The following is a 16,808-nucleotide window of genomic DNA, read 5'->3' as shown; positions in this document are numbered from 1 at the left end:
GCCCTGCACTCCAGAGCACGTGCTGCGCACGCAAGTTTGGCCTGGCTCCCCCCAGCCATGAAAGAGAGTGGCCAGGCCGAATCTGCCGACAAGAGGGAGGTCTCGGGGGCCACTCACAGTCCCCAAAGATGGGACATTCCATCTGGGTCCTTCGGGGAATGGCTTGGACCCGTCCCCGCCTGCGTGCACTTGGAGCATGTGCATGCTCTTCAGCCCGCATCCGTACCCGCTGAGATAAGCCTTAGGAACGCCGGAGTCTCCGGCTTGAACCCAGTCAAACGGCCTGCCTAGCGCAGCAGGGTGCTCAAGCCAAACACACTCAGACAAGTCCCAAGATGAAGGACTCCAGGGTCCCCCAAAGCACCCTGCCCGTCGGTGAAATTGTCAACCTCCAGCATGGGCAGAAGTGGCCCAGATCGGGAGGAACAGCTGGGCTGAACTGCACAAGGGGGCCCAGCATCAGGCAGAGCTGGGCCACAGAAATGGCCCAAACCTTCCTGCCCTGGCCCCGTGTCTGTCAGTCTCACACGCACCAGCACTGGCAGGAGTTAGAACGGACACTCGACCGCTGAATATTAAAGCATCGAGAAATCTGTGGCACCGTCAGCAGGGCTGTTTCTTTCCGCGATCTGGGAGGTCGCCATGCCCAGCTCAGAGGCAACTCCCAGCGCTTCTCACCTCGTATTCAGCAGTGAGCCAGGATTCAGGCTAGGGAGAAACAAACCAGCACATTATTCAAGTGTGTGTGTGTGGGGGGGGGAGGTCCGGTGGGGGAGTAGGGACCAGGGGAAATCCAGCGCCATTCTACGGAGCAGACAGCACAGTGCGGAGTGGCATGACCCCGAGGAAGCCACTGGGAACTCCAAGCAGCTGCCAGCCCTGTGAGTCTGTAACACCAGGAATACATTGAGGCAATTAGAATTCTGCTTCCTGTGTTTAACAATTAACAGGGGGGGCTGCTAATTGGAGAGAATTGAGTCAAAGGGCGGCATGTGTGGAGGACCAGGTGTTCATCTCTGCTGTCCCCTGGCAGGTCAGACCACTCCAGGGGTTCCCAGGGCGGGGTAAATCCTGCTTGCGGCCGTGGGGTTGTCAGTGGGGCTGACGGAGAGCTAAGGAATAGGGCGGGTTTACTGACCCATTTGCCAATAGGGTTGCCCGGTGTCCGGGATTGACCCAGACAGTCTGGTATTTTCACCTCCTGTCCGGTAAGAAACTCAGAAATACCGGACACCTAAAATGCCGGGAACTTTCTGATTTTTTTCCCGGACAGGAGGCAAAAATCCCAGGCTGTCTGGCTCAATACGGAGGCAGCCTGGCAACCCCAGTGCATTCCGGGTTCCGCAGGGGAGCTGTCTGGTCCGGCGCAGGGAGGCAAGATGGCAGCCTGTTGGGGCCAAAAAGCCTCACCATGTGGTTTTTAAAGGGGCCAACAAACTTTGGGTTTTTTTTATTCAGTATTTTTTCTGAAACCATCTGGCAAACCTATTTGCCAATATGGCCCTGCCCTTGCTGCCCGGCCGCGTGGCTAGTCTGGGGCCCTGCAAAGAACAGGCCTGTGAGCGACTGTAGCCTGCCCCTGCCTCTGGCAGCTCTCTCACCCCTAGGCCGGAGGGGCCTCCCTGGGGGATCTTGAGCTTGCTACGGCTTTGTCCTGGCAGTGCTCGGGACCCCAACACGTCTCTCAGTCAGCCCTGCCTCCAGTCAGCCCATGTTGCCAGTTCCCTCCCTGCGGGTAAAATGATCAGAGCAGCGCCTTTGTGCTTTCCGCCACGCTGCCGCCACGGCTGGGAGAAACGCCTCCTAGAAGCTTGCAAAGCTATCTCAGTCTCCGCCTTCCAAGCCTCCTGCCCCACGTGGGCCGGGCGACATAAAACGTGGCCAGGGATAGGCCGGGGGAGCGCCGAGAACACGGCCTATCCCACTGACAGATATTTTCTCATGGTCTCCCAGTGCTCTCCCCCCGTGTCTGTCTGTAGCTGCTCTCTCCCATCTTCTACTCACATTGCAAGTGCTTTGGGGCAGGGGCTGCCTTTTGGGTTTGTACAGCGCCTAGCACTGTGACGGGAGCTCCTCAGAACTCCATGAAGACCCCACCGCCGGAGGTGAGGCTGTGCTCTCAGGCGGCTGGGGGCTTGTGCTCTTAGATCAGGAAGTTTGAGGCTCGCTGGCCAAAGCTGCGCATCAGGAGCACGCCACCGGCGGGGACAAGCGGAGTTCGCAAAAGCGCAACGCCCTTTGTGCTTCGGTGTATTTCATGTGCGACATTTCCAGGGGCGCTGGGGGGTAGGGATGGGCCCAGCTGTCGCTACAAGGGCTCCAATGTGACCACTCTGTGCCGACAGGAGAAAACTCTCCCACCAGCAGAAATAAACCAGCCTGTGAACAGCCGACGTTAAAGTGCTTTCTCCCAACTGTCCCCTGCTGCTGTTGGGGGAGGGATTCAAAAGGGGCAGCTGGGGTGGGGTCCGGTGATTTAAAAGGGTCTGACAAGCTCCCAGCTGCTGTTGCTGCTATCACGGCAGCAGACAGAGCCTTGGGCCCTTTAAATTACCGCCAGAGCCCTGGGTAGCACGCTCCATGCAGTGCTGAAGGGCTGGCTTGGGGGAGGGGCTGGCCCCAGTCCTGCCCCTTCCACATGAGGCTCCACCCCCATATCAGGAAGATATTTACATGACTTTCATCCCTTGGTAGATGATTCTCAAAATTCCCTGCTGGACCTCAGCAACCATTTCCCCCAAACTGGGACGTGCCCAAAAAGAGTTTTAGTTTCATCAAACTGGGAATTGTTGGCTAGAAGACGCCAGCCAGCTCAACTCACCGCTGGGCCCTGCATTCCTGGCAGCACTGGCTGAAACATTTGTCCTGGACAGTGGCTTTTTGGTCATGTCAGAAATTTTGCCAGGAAAGATTTTTTTTGGGGGGAGGCAAAAGAAAACCCCCAAAGCAACCTGCTATTTCCCAACCGGCTGTAATTTACAGCCTGACACACAACACTGGAAAACAAAGGAAGCTATTACTTACTCCTCTGGGGTAGCAATTAGCATAGATGCATATTTAAACCTGCAGTGGTAGTTGGATTAGAATGCCACGGCGGCGCGCCTGATGAAAGTTAATTACCCTGCGTGCTCAGCCCCTGATTGCTGGCGTTAACTGCCGCAGATGTTTCTCTGTTTGTTTGTTTTTAAAATCCCACACGTAATTAGCCCCCCATTTTGGATTAATCACTCGTCAAATTGAATGTGCTGGACCGCAGCCATGTGTCGAGCTAGACGTGTGTGTACGGTCAGGTTCCATCTCAGAGCAAGAATCTGCCTGTGCAAGACCTACCCCTCTGGGTCTGAAAGACCTAACACAGAACAGTCCTCCGAGCAAGGGCTTCTGTGACCACGGGGAGATTGATCAGGCATGGGGCAGCACGAGGAGCGGCAAGAAGGATTTAGGAAGGTCAAATATGGCCAGGTAGCCTTAGGCCAGACTCGGAATTTGGAACAGTTGACATAACAATAGTCATGCTGGCTCAGAGCACAGGTCTACCTAGCCCAGTATCCTGTCCTCCGACGGCGGCCAATGCCAGGTGCTTCCAAGGGCATGAACAGAACCGGTAAAGCATCAAGTGATCCATCCCCTGTCGCCCCTTCCCAGCTTCTGGGAAACAAAGCCTCGGCTCACCATCCCTGCCCGTGGCAGCTAATCACCATTGATGGCCCTGTCCTTCCTGGATTTATCTGGCTCTTTTTGGAACCCTGGGATAGTCTTGGCCATCACAACATCCTCTGGCGAGGAGTTCCGCATCACAATGAACACTTGAGAGCATATTCTGTTATTGACACCAATTAAACTCCATTTACACCACTCCAAACTCCTAATTTACCCCAGCGGAAGTGAGGTACGAATCAAGCCCATTAAGTCCCCTGAAATGACTCCTGATTCTCACTGATGGGCATGAAGAGAGAGAACTAGGCCTAGTAACGTCAGGGGAATCTTTCCCTGTTTATATTAAGGTAAGAGAGAGGAGAATTAGGCTCCAAGTCCTTTTCATCGCTGTCAGGGGAAGAGACTCCATTAGAGCAGAGTCCTAACTCACAGCACCAGATCCAGCGACCTCCAAATTTAAAGTTTTGAAATCCAGGTTTGGCTGTGAATATTCACTAGAGTTCACAGGCGGCTCAGAGTTGGTCTCATCCAGAATCTGACCTACACACAATGAAATAAGGAGATCCAGTCATGGTTCTCTGGGCTGGGGGCAAACCCAGCTTCCCCTCACACACAGAAAGAAATCGAAAGGACAAAATCTGAGAGCAGGGCTGCTCCCTTTGAAATGCACAGAGGAAGGATGGTCTCTATTAAAGCAGAAGTCTGGGATTTAGGGCCAGCTCCAGCTCTGTTGTGTGGGAATATTCCGTCTCTCCTCATCTCCAGGTGCCACAGTGCCCCATCTGTACTCAGGAGACAATAGCATTTCCTTTGTCGTATCTATGGGGGTGAAAGTAGGTGGGTGTGGCCTGGTGCGCAGCTCTGGCAAGAGCTGGCTGAGCTGTGGTACAAGCCGGCAGGGAGCGATCGAACGAGCTGTCAGGCACCTGGTTGCAATAGGACAGCACCTGTACAAAATTGTAAGTTATTTTTACCCTTGCTTGTCTACTTAGATAGCAAGAGACTGTCCGTCTCCCAAAGCCAGTGCACTGCACCGCATCGAAGGCAGCGGGTCCCAACCTCAGATGGGACTGCCTAGGCATTAATAACCTGCCAAATCTTTTGTCTCTTTGCTGCTGAGGAGACAAATGAACCAATCGGTGCTCGGCAGAAAGCCTGAGAGGGACAGTTGACTTCTGAGGCTAGGGCAGGAAGAAAGAACTCAGCAAGGCATTGGAAACCCACCGTGTGAGCCACTTGGCTGGGCATGACCCCGGCGAGCAGCGGCAAGGAGACGAAAGGGATTCTAGCTGCGGGTTCGCCAGGACGCGGCTCACGCCACTGGAGCTGTCAGTTTAGTAAGTGAATTTGACTTCAGACACAATTACTTTCAAACTAGACCAGACAGACTGTGCGTCTGCAATGCAGGAGTCTATATTTAGCTGAGTCTGAACCTCGGGCCGGGGGAGAGGAAGCAGGCACTGCGGTACCTACTGGGCAGAATGTAACATTGGCTGTTCCAGGGTGACAGTCACTGATACCTCAGGACTGATCCTTGATCAGCTGCCATGTTATGTAAGTCCCCTGAGCAAAATCCAAACTTGGGATAAGCAGGCTAAGTTAGAGGAGCCCTGAGGCTGCTTTAATTAATACCAGGGGCCCAAAACAATGGCCCCAGGATTAGGGACCCTGTTCTACACCCTCAGCCTCCTGAATTGGGCTATGCACTTCTCTCTGCTGCTGGAGGCTTGGTCCACTGTACTGCCATTCCCTATTTAAAGCCTCATTGAACTTTATAACGACGAAAAAAATCAACTGGATTCTACAGACGTGGCTCTAAAATCCTGGAGAATTTCACAACCAACAGGATTCTCTCTACAGGACTTGGAGCAGTCCTGTAGAAACCTAGAGCAGAGCTTGCTCCAGATTTAATAATTCAAGATGATTAAAAAGCCTCGAGAGAAGTTTTGTTTCTCTACGACATGATCCCGTTCAGTAGCAACTCTCCTACCACGCCCAGCATTTGGATAATAGGAAATTGTCAGTTCCTGGGGTAAGGAGGCCTCTGACCCTTCCTGGACTCTTTGAGGATGTGCCTCACCCTGCAGGCCTCCAACCTCATTAGGGTGGGTCACGAAGGGGGCTCTGGTTGTGATTTCCTAAATCAGACCTGATTTATGCCTGGATACTGCAGTTCTTTTCCAGGAGCAATGGCCGGGGTAAGCAGTGACCAGACAAGCTGGCCACAGCCCAAGTATTATTTATTAGGACAAAAGCCTTTGAAAGAAAACAGATCTTAGCACCATAAAGCAGACTACTGGCGTGTCTAGTTTACCAGGTGTCTCACCATCCTCCATCTGGGGTGTGACGCCCCATAAAGTCCTGGCCGAACCTCTCACTGCATCAGCTTGTCCCAGCCAAAGACAATTGGCAACTCTCTGGAGACCTGAGTCCTTCGAATGGTCCCTTGGAAATGGCTTTTCACCCTTTGCTCTGGGACCTCTCAGCGGCAGCAAACGGGACGTGCGATCCTCAAGTCTAATAGCTTCCCCCATTGTCTTTCAAGCGTGAAGCTGGGACCATTGCTCTCTGCCTTGTTCCAATATCGACATATACGGTGAGAGTGGGATCCCTGCACTCCCTATACTGCCTCTTGCAATAGCTAGGTTGCAGCTCACTGTTCTTAGATTACTTCAAAGGCTCTTTTGCAGAAGTCTCCTAAATTAAGATACGGGGGGAGGGGGGAATAGATTTGCTTGTAGACCAGTAACAGTTCTGTGTTATTTCAAAGCCACCGCCAGGCTGCCCTGCAAGCACATCACCCACTGCTCCCTAGGTAGCGGCCGTCTCAGAGACGGCTGAGAAGGCTTAGCTTGTTAGCTGTGCATCTGGACCCAGGGCCACCACAAGTCCAGGTCATTTTGTGAGGGCCCCCTTAGCCTGGGGCAAGGCCCTAGGCTGAAGCTACTAAGCCCCATTGTCTGGCCCTGCCTGGATGGGCAGGAGGGGGGGAAAGAGTGGGAGGAAGCAGATCCATGAGTTCCCATCCCCTTTCTCTGTGCTGGAGCTGCACGGGCACAGCACCGCCAGCCCCGGGGGAAGCTCCGTCCCTGCACCGCCCAGCAGATTAGCAGAGCGCCCACAGCGAGGATTTGTTGCTGTGTGTGGTGCACGTTCACACATGAAAAAATGTATTGCTCACCTGGCTGGAAAAATCTGCACATGGATCGAAACAGTTCATAGAATCATAGAATAATAGGACTGGAAGGGACCTCAAGAGGTCATCGAGTCCAGCCCCCCGCCCTCAAGGCAGGACCAAGCTCCACCTACACCATCCCTGACAGATGTCTATCTAACCTGTTCTTAAATATCTCCAGAGAGGGAGATTCCACCACCTCCCTTGGCAATTTATTCCAATATTTGACCACCCTGACAGTTAGGAATTTTTTCCTAATGTCCAATCTAAACCTCCCCTGCTGCACTTTAAGCCCATTACTCCTTGTCCTGTCCTCAGTAACCAAGAGGAACAAATTTTCTCCTTCCTCCTTGTGACACCCTTTTAGATATTTGAAAACCGCTATCATGTCCCCCCTTAATCTTCTTTTTTCCAAACTAAACAAGCCCAGTTCATGAAGCCTGGCTTCATAGGTCATGTTCTCTAGACCTGTAATCATTCTTGTCGCTCTTCTCTGTACCCTTTCCAATTTCTCCACATCTTTCTTGAAATGTGGCGCCCAGAACTGGACACAGTACTCCAGCTGAGGCCTAACTAGTGCAGAGTAGAGCGGCAGAATGACTTCACGAGTTTTGCTTACAACACACCTGTTGATACAACCTAGAATCATATTTGCTTTTTTTGCAACAGCATCACACTGTTGACTCATATTCAACTTGTGGTCCACTATGACCCCTAGATCCCTTTCCGCCATGCTCCTTCCTAGACAGTCGCTTCCCATCTTGTATGTATGGAACTGATTGTTCCTTCCTAAGTGGAGCACTTTGCATTTCTCTTTCTTAAACCTCATCCTGTTTACCTCTGACCATTTCTCTAACTTGCTAAGGTCATTTTGAATTATGTCCCTCTCCTCCAAAGAAGTCGCAACCCCACCCAGTTTGGTATCATCTGCAAACTTAATAAGCGTACTCTCTATCCCAATATCTACATCATTGATGAAGATATTGAACAGTACGGGTCCCAAAACAGACCCTTGAGGAACTCCACTTGTTATCCCTTTCCAGCAGGATTTAGAACCGTTAACAACAACTCTCTGACTACGGTTATCCAGCCAATTATGCACCCACCTTATCGTGGCCCTATCTAAGTTATATTTGCCTAGTTTATCAATAAGAATATCATGCGAGACCGTATCAAATGCCTTACTAAAGTCTAGGTATATGACATCCACCGCTTCTCCCTTATCCACAAGGCTCGTTATCTTATCAAAGAAAGCTATCAGATTAGTTTGGCATGACTTGTTCGAGAGAACATTGGTTCCCACCCTAAGAACTTACAGTCTTTTAAGGATTATTGTGCACATTTTGGCGACGGGGAATCCCAGCAGAGAGATGCACCCAGGATCAGACACAAAGCCAGTAATTGAACCTGAGTGGCTCTCCAGCACTTTAACCACAAGACTTTGTATTGTTCTCAGTTCCCTCTGCCGTTTCACCCACATTCGTCCTTTCCTGACCTAACCTGTAGGAACACGTGGGCAGCTGCAGGTAACCCCCTCTCCACCTTCGAATCATAGAACACTGGAACCAGAAGGGACCTCGAAAGGTCATCGAGTCCAGTCCCCTGCCCTCCTGGCAGGACCCAGTACAGCCTAGACCATCCCTGGCAGGTGTCTGTCCAACCTGCTCTTGAATATCTCCAGTGATGAAGATTCCTCAACCTCCCTGGGCAACTTATTCCAGTGTTTAGCCACCCTGACAGGCGGGAAGTTTTTCCTAATGTCCAATCTAACCCCCCTTTGCTGCTCCTTGAAAAGTGGGAACCTTCCAGACAAAGCAATTCTTGCCTCTGTTTTATAAAGTGCTTCTGGTTAGCCTTTAGGCTGAGAGGTGCCATAGAGAAATACAACGTCTCATCGTTTGCCTCCTCCATTCTGGCCCAAGGCATGTTCAGGGAAAAGGTTAATTGTTAGCGCTCAGCTGATAGGACCCTGCGTTGGAGCAACCTGCAGACATAAATCAGAAAAGATAAAATCATTCAGTCGAGCTGTCTGAGGGCTCGGTAATGAGGCTGGAAAATAATTGCGCTCAGAGCTGAATTTCATTAGCAGCGCACTCGATTGTGTTACTGGGGGCATTGGCTGCTGCTGATCTGCAAGCCTCCCAAGGAAAGATTTCCAGAGATGCTCAGTGTCTCAGGAATTGTCTGAGATGAATTTGCAAGTCTAGAGAATGCTCCAAAACTCCATCCCGGGCAGGCCTGGCCTGAGGGTAAGGCGAGCAAGGCAGTTGCCTTGGATCCTGTGCCTTCTGGACCCCGCACTGCCTGGCTCCCGCCTGCCCGGCTTCTTGCTCATGGCCCTGGCTAGGAGCCGCCCGGCCACATGGTGCAACCAGCCACCACATGCTGCCTTGGGCCCTGCAGTCTTTGGCCAGGCCTGATCTCTGGTAGGGGTGTGATGGGCTGAGGAAAGGCTTTTTCCTCACAAGACCTTGGGATGCTCAGGCATCGGCATGTTGCTTCCATCCACGTCGCTCCTAACGGCCCTGACCCCAGTAGCTGTCCCATTGCACTTGGGCCTTCAACTGGACATGGAATAACATCAGGAGACTGTTCTAGTGATGGAGGCTGGAACCTGGGAATCAAAACGCCTGGATTCTATGGGGGGCGGGGGGCGGGCACAGGCTGAAGCTGTGGGGGAAAGGAAAGGGGTCGCCCACATTCCCAAACCAGACCTGCGGACTGGCTGAGCCAGGAGAGTTGGCAGCTTGGAGCAGGGCCGGGAGGGAGGCGCTGGCTGGAGGAGCAGCAGGCGGCTGCGCAGCCGGCTGGAGAGAAGTGGTGCTTTTAAGGGGAAAGTAGCAATTCTCTGTCCCTTGCTCAGTTCTCCAGCTCATGAGGGTTGCTCACCTCGGCCTGGTGAGTGGGGGCTGGGCGCTGAGCCCTGAGGGGGGTGCCTGAGGGATGGGACAAGGGGACCGCCGGACCCGCACTGAGCAGGGGATGGGTTGGGACTGGAGGCAGCCAGATGGGTGCTAAGCTGGAGCGGGTGCCTGGGGAATGGTTCTGGGGACAGCTGGCGCCCATAGGCAGCACACGCCTGCAATTGGTGCCCCATGTTTTGTGGCGCCCTATGCAGCTGAGTGCTTTGCCTGTCAGTAGGGATGGCTCTGTCCCCGTTGCAATTAAACACCGACAGCTTGTGCGTGTCTGCGGCTTCAGGCCTGCTGGACTCCACCTGAAGGCGCTTCCTTGGAAACGATTTTGACCGGCCTTGCGTGCAAACGTTAATTGTGCATCCAAAGAAGGCAGCAGGCAGCTGCTTGCACGTGTGTATTATGGCAGTGGCCTAGAGCCCAGCCAAAAGACGAGCATTACACAGTCACAAAGTAGGTGATCAGCCCTCCCCAGGGAGCTAATTCCATGCCACGCTTGCCTTGATTAAGGCTCAGACCGATGAAACATGGTCCCAGCTAGCCGCTTTGCTCCTGATGTGCTCCATAGAAGTTAAATGAGTTCCATTATCATAAAATCAGCAGATTGAAAATAAGGCTCTTTAGCCCTGTAACAGGGGACCCTAGGCCCAAACGCCCCAAGCCGGTGTGTTCCATAGCTGGTGTGATGCCCCCTCTCCCCATGCTTTATGAAAATTGGCTCATGAATATAAATATGCATAACTCTGAGCTGCTTCGGGAAACAGGCCTCCTGTCACCTATTCATTTTAATGTTACAATCTGCTGGATCTGTAGATCCTATTTTGGTGCATGTATCATTTCTGTATGAAAAGTTAGAAATACGGAGCAGGAGCCTGTTTATAGTTTTAAATGTGCTAATGAGAGTCATTACTGGGGCCTCCCCCCAACCTTAATGACGGGGTGATCAACTTGTCAACATCCTTGTTTGTTCTGTAATTCCAAAGGTGACTGGACTAGTAAGACGTGACCATACCACTTGGTAGTGGGGTTCCATTTTGATCCTGGTAGTTTTCCATGGATGGGGGAATGTAGAACTTTCCTGTAGGAGATTCCTGCCCTGGGGAGAAGACTGCTTAAGCAAAGGGACATTATCAGGTCTTTGTCTTCAGCCAGTGTGGAAAATCCTGGAAGGATACAAAGGGATTGTGGCCCAGGTCAGGATAAAAGAGGTTGTCTCTGACCTGAAGATTATGCCTAGAACTAGAACAGCTCTTTAGGGTAAGAATCTGCTTGCAACATGGTTTTTAGTGAATTAGAACTAGCTGTGCATTTCCTTTTCATTTTAACTAAGTAACTTACTTTGATCTGTTTTCACTTGCATCCACTTAAATCCTAGTTTGTACTGAATAAAACACTTTTGTTCACTACTGGGCCCAGTGTAAATAAATGTTATGTGGGGGGACGGCCAGTGTGCATCGCTCTCTTTCATTCATAAAGAAGACAAACATCCTCATGAGGAAAATGCAGGACAATGTAGCACTTTAAAGACTAACAAGATGGTTTATTAGATGATGAGCTTTCGTGGGCCAGACCCACTATTTGATCTGAGGAAGTGGGTCTGGCCCACGAAAGCTCATCATCTAATAAACCATCTTGTTAGTCTTTAAAGTGCTACATTGTCCTGCATTTTGCTTCAGCTACCCCAGACTAACATGGCTACATTTCTATCACTATCCTCATGAGCTTTCTTTGTGTAAAATTTTGACTCAAAGATGGATTTATTTGGAGTTTGGACCCCTTTTGGGGGGGTCAGTTTCCTAGGTGCTGTGCCCTACAACTGCACCCTCTCAAAGCTGAAGTAACTCAGTATTTGAATTGCCCTTCAAGGTGGTGGTAACCTCAACTCTGTGCCTTGCCTGGGGGACACCAGAGAATCTGGCCCAGCAGGACAGAGTGGTGAGGAGACCCCGAGAGCAAGAAGGTGGGTATCAGTGGCGTGATCATCACAACGGGGAACAATCCCAAGGGATCTTCTGTGACCACAACCCATCATAGCCGGGACCAAATGTATCAACTGGCGACCATTCCTAATAATATAAATGATTTTGGGGGGTGGCGGGGCGCTTCAAAACTGTAATAAATTCAGGGAGGAATTTGGCCCAGTGTTGATTGGGAAACTTCTTTATGTAAGTGATGTGCGCACACGAGTAGATTTTATCTCCATTTCTAGAAGAATGTGCCAAAATAATCGTGCATTCCAGATGACCCAGCACCTCCCCATTCATCCAAATGATTCTGACTTAAACAAGAAGAACAACCTGACCCCTTAATAGTGTCTCATAAATCAGCTTATCAAGATGGTTGCTGGCCTTCACTGAACTCTCTCTACCTCACCAGTATTATCCTAGTAATGAGGTTCCCGGAACAAGATGCCGTTTCCCAGTGATAGGAGGGAGACTATCGCATCCCTGCATCAATTTGTGCCGACAGCCGGCAGAGGTCATCTGAAGGACTTCCACTGAGGTTGGGGATCGCAGAACATTGCATGGCCTTTTCTTTGCAGCCATACCACACACTGAGTTATATACTTGCTCTCAGCTCGCGTTCCCACTGATCTACCCAGATGTTGGTTAATATTCCATTTCTCGGTAAGGGGATTCCTTTATAGCTCCCTACACACAGCAAGTTCAGTGCACGGAGAGGGTCTTGGAGACCTTCAGATGCATTGACCTTGAGGCTTGCTTTCCCATTTATGAAAGGCCAGCACCAGGTTATTTCATTCTTCAGCCCTGCCATTCATCATCACAGTTAAAGCACTTTAGAAATGGGAATCACATTAAACAGGAGGGACCGTGACCTTGTCAAGCCACAATGTTCTGCAGCAAGAAAGCCTCCGTGTGCCCTTGAAATGAAAAACATGTTTCAGTAACGTTTGCTGCACGCATTGAGTAGGTTTCCTTAAGAAGCCACTACCCCACTGACAAAACCATACTTTAGAGCCGTGGTATCCAACCACTTCTGAAGCAGTAGCCACTATAGTGACTACTGCTGTAGTGAACTAGCCACGTTATTCCAAAAATGTCAAGCCAACTAGCCACTCTCAACCAACCAAATAGCCACATGCGGCTAGGACACCCCAGTTTTAGAGCAGGTCTATGGAAGAGTCAGGAATAGAATCCAGGAGTTTTGATTCCCAGTTTCCAGCTGCTGTCACTAGAACACACTCTCCTGATGGTCTAGTCTTGGTAATTCTGCTATTTAGACCATCTTGCAAAGTGCTTTGAGTTCTTTGGCTCGGACGTGCCAGAGAACTGCGAAGCATAATAATAAAAAGTCCCTTAAAATAGGACAACATAAAGACCTTCTCCTCAGATGTTTGTTGGCACTGTAACATGGAAAAAGGAGCCCTGCTGCGTATGTTATAGGATTGTCCAACTGTGGAAAGAGGCAGACAAGAGTTAAAAGAGAAGTCAGCTTCAGAGGCCAAACCTCAGCCCAAAACTACATCCTAGGTTTTTAAACGGGGCTTAGCTCCACCACACAGACTTTAGTTCTTGGGGGTTATGGTGACCGGAAGCGCATGCTTACACCCAGAACAGAGCAATGGTAGTCACACTTGTCTGACTTAGTGGCCAAAGAAAGAATAGCCTGTCTCCAGAGAAAGCAATTCTATTACTCTGAAGAAATTTGAACCGTATTTCCAGATGCATTTTGATGAAAATGTTGAGATGGCTCTAAAAATTCCAGATCTCCATTCCACTTCGCCCGCCTCTTTTTCCTTTTCTCCTGGTCTCCTTCTTCCTAATCATGTAAGTCTTTTCTTTGATTATTTTCCCCACTACACACCCCTAATTTGTCTTTGTACTCTTGTCTGGCCTTACAGTGTTGATAAACTGTAACATTCCATAATTCCATACATAATTCAATTAGCGAGCCACGCAGTATTTAGAAACACATACAAGTTGGAGGTCATTTGCCTTTTTGTGCTTTTCATTATCGGGTTCTTCATGAACTAACAAAAATAATCACAAGGGATGAGTGTTGTGGTGTTGCTGTAACATGGCCCGTTTGGCTTCAAGCAGCAGCATGGGTTTGGTTCTGAATACAAGCTGGGAGATGGTCGCTTTTATATTTACTTTGCATGGCGTGCGGCAGAACTCTCTCCCATTTTCAGAGGAAATAAAAATGTAATCACAAGCGCTGAGTGCTTGGTCTCTCACACATGCCTGGCTATTTTTACTTGCTACTAACGGGATAGAAAGAAAACAAAAGAGCAGGCGTAAAGAGAGATTAGGAATTGGAAGCAAGTGACAGATCCATGGGCAGCTGGTGAAGGTAGAGCTAGGGGAGACAAGCCCCCAACCCTGCCCCCAGCCCCGCCCTTTGGGGCATTCTGGGGGTGGAGTGTGGGCGGGGCCAGGCTGGCAGTTTGGGAAGGCAAAGCCTGCCTGCCGTGAGGGTTGCCAGATGTCCGGTACTCACCCGGACCGTCCAGTATTTTCACCTCCTGTCCAGTACAAAAAAATCAGAAAATACCGGACACCTAAGATGTCCGGTACTTTCTGATTTTTTCCCCCAGCCAGGAGGCGAAAATGCTGGGCATCTGGCAACCCTACAAAAACTCAGCGCCTGGCCTCCCCCCAAGCCCTCCCCCTGCTCCCAACACCCCCAGCCCCCGTGCTTACCTGGTTCCGCAAGGCTGCCGGCAAAAAATGGCTGCAGACCAAGGGGAAGCAATGCTGTGTCTTCCTGGGTCTTAGTGCTCAACCTCTCCCCTGTTCCCATCCCCGCTCTCACTCTTAAAGGGGACATGCTGTTTTAATGCTCTTTTATTTTAATTTTTTTAATGTCTTTTTTTTTTCGCTCCACAACTTTGGTCTCCCCCCCCCCCTTTTTTTTCCTTCAACAGAATTTTTTCACTGTGGTTTTTTTTTGGGGGGGAGCGGTTTTTTGGTATTTTTGTTTCACCCATCTGGCAACCCTACCTGCCGCCCATGCCGAGAGCGTATATCACAAGAATTTGTTTGGGACATCCAAGAATATGTACACATTTAGCAAACAGTTATCCCTTAGTCACTGAGTGAGAGGAACATAGGGTCTGTCACATTTTGTAAGGATAAGGCCTTTCTCGGGAGCCATATTGGAAGGCCAGTAGCCATACTGGATGGCTTAGCAGGGGTGGGGAACCTTTTTTGGGTCAGGGACCTCACACATGTGAGAAACAAAATCAAAAATAAATCCCTCACTGATGTGTCCCCTGAGGAGAAAGACCCTTCCCACATTCCCCGCGCACACCAGAACCTGGGGGGACCCAGGCTAGTAGATTGTATGTGCTCCAGCCTCGCAGTGCAGGAGGGGTAGGGGGCTGGAGCACCAGTGTGGGCTCCCCAATGCTCGAGGGTAGAGCCCTGAGCCTTGGGGGCTGGATTCAGGCACACTGGGGGGAGGGAGGGCTGGATTCAGGCACCCCGTCTGAAAGCCTAAAGCCTTTGTCTGCAGCCAAATTGAAAGAGCAGTAGCCATTGGCTGAGAAGCAGGAGTCACATCCTTACATTCCATCTAAATTGCATCAAAATAGTGCCACACCAGGCTGTTTAGGAGACCCTGCCTCAATGCTTAGAAAAGAGAAGATCCGCATAGAAAAGAGGAGAGTAAGGGGGGATAAGACAGAGGTCTTTAAAGTCATGACTCGTGTGGAAAAAGTGCATAAGGAAAAGTTATTTACTTGTTCCCACAATATAAGAACTAAGGGTCACCAAATGAAATTAATAGGTAGCAGGTTTAAAACAAACGAACTTGTGTTGTTTCAAACTATTTGATTACGTGCTAAGTTGGGGATCCTTGGACTGTCCTGGTGGAAGGTATTTACATATTCCATGAGCTTTTAGCAGCACTCGCAGTTCTAGTGCAGAGAGACACTGACTTGCAGGCAAGCATCTGCTTTTGACATGGCCTATCAGTTACTCAGAGTATAACTCTTGCTGACTTTGGTTCAGGCTCCAGGCCTAGGTTTCTGGCTCTTTCTTTCCCCTACATAAAGCAGAGTGAAGGTGTGAGCAACAGGCAGGCCCTGTTCGTAGAAGTTGCTCAGAACAGGGCTGATGTCACAGAAACACTCAGACCTAAGAGGTAACAGGCAAAGGCCGTAAACACCTTCCAGAGGGGTTGTAACAAAACACCTCGGTAAGAAACATCTCGGTACCAACCTCCTCCCCACAAATAACAGGCCTACTGACCCTGATAACTCAACAAGCTGGTACCTCACGGGGGCTTCAAGTGTATAACTTGTTTGCACCTGTGAATAAAAGTGAACCCCAAAGAGCTGCCTTGGTCTGGCCTCGGGGGCAGCGTTGTGTTCTATGGCGCTGACTGAGTTGATCCACTGTAACAGGCATACATGTGTTAGCCTAACCATAGACCCCTCGGTCCGGGGAAGCTAGGACCAAGTGGTCTGGGGCCTTCGATCCTGCTCTGATTTTGTGATCTTTGGGGTGTTCTTGGAGTCTATTGCTTTGATTAATTGCGCAGGGTCAATGCAGTAAATGGGAGCAAATGCAAGAACACACGCAGCCGAACGGTTCTCATCGTCGACGGAGAAGACCAGTCAGGACGCCACCAGTGACATCTGATTGCTACAGCTCCATTAAGGAGATTAATGGTTTCTTACGTCAACCTCAACATGAATGCCGGTGGTAACCCCCCCCCCCCCCCCCCGCGGTTGCAATGAGAGGCAATGCAGGCCAGACCAGTTTTTTATGTATTGGAGAGGGTGGCCATGAAAGCCAATCTATGCAACATTACCTTTCTCAGCTTTATTGTCATCCAGTGGAGCCCCCGTTTCTCTCTCCTGGTTATATTGGTACAGTGGGCGTGTCCGTGAAGTGACCCAACATTTGCATTTCATTGAGCTGCCCAATGACAGATTGTATCTCCCCACCGATGGCATTGACCATCCCGTTCTGTAGGCACGGCCTGTCTCTTGACGTCTCCCTAACTGGGGCCTCCTCAGAACAGCGGAAGACATTCCAAAGAGATGCTTCATTAGCTACAAATGAGAGGCTGAACATGCCAGGGATGCATAT

Source organism: Pelodiscus sinensis, chromosome 28 (assembly GCF_052426305.1).
Source record: "Pelodiscus sinensis isolate ZL-2025 chromosome 28, ASM5242630v1, whole genome shotgun sequence".
Classification (NCBI taxonomy): domain Eukaryota; kingdom Metazoa; phylum Chordata; order Testudines; family Trionychidae; genus Pelodiscus; species Pelodiscus sinensis.
This window is presented reverse-complemented; position numbering follows the sequence as displayed.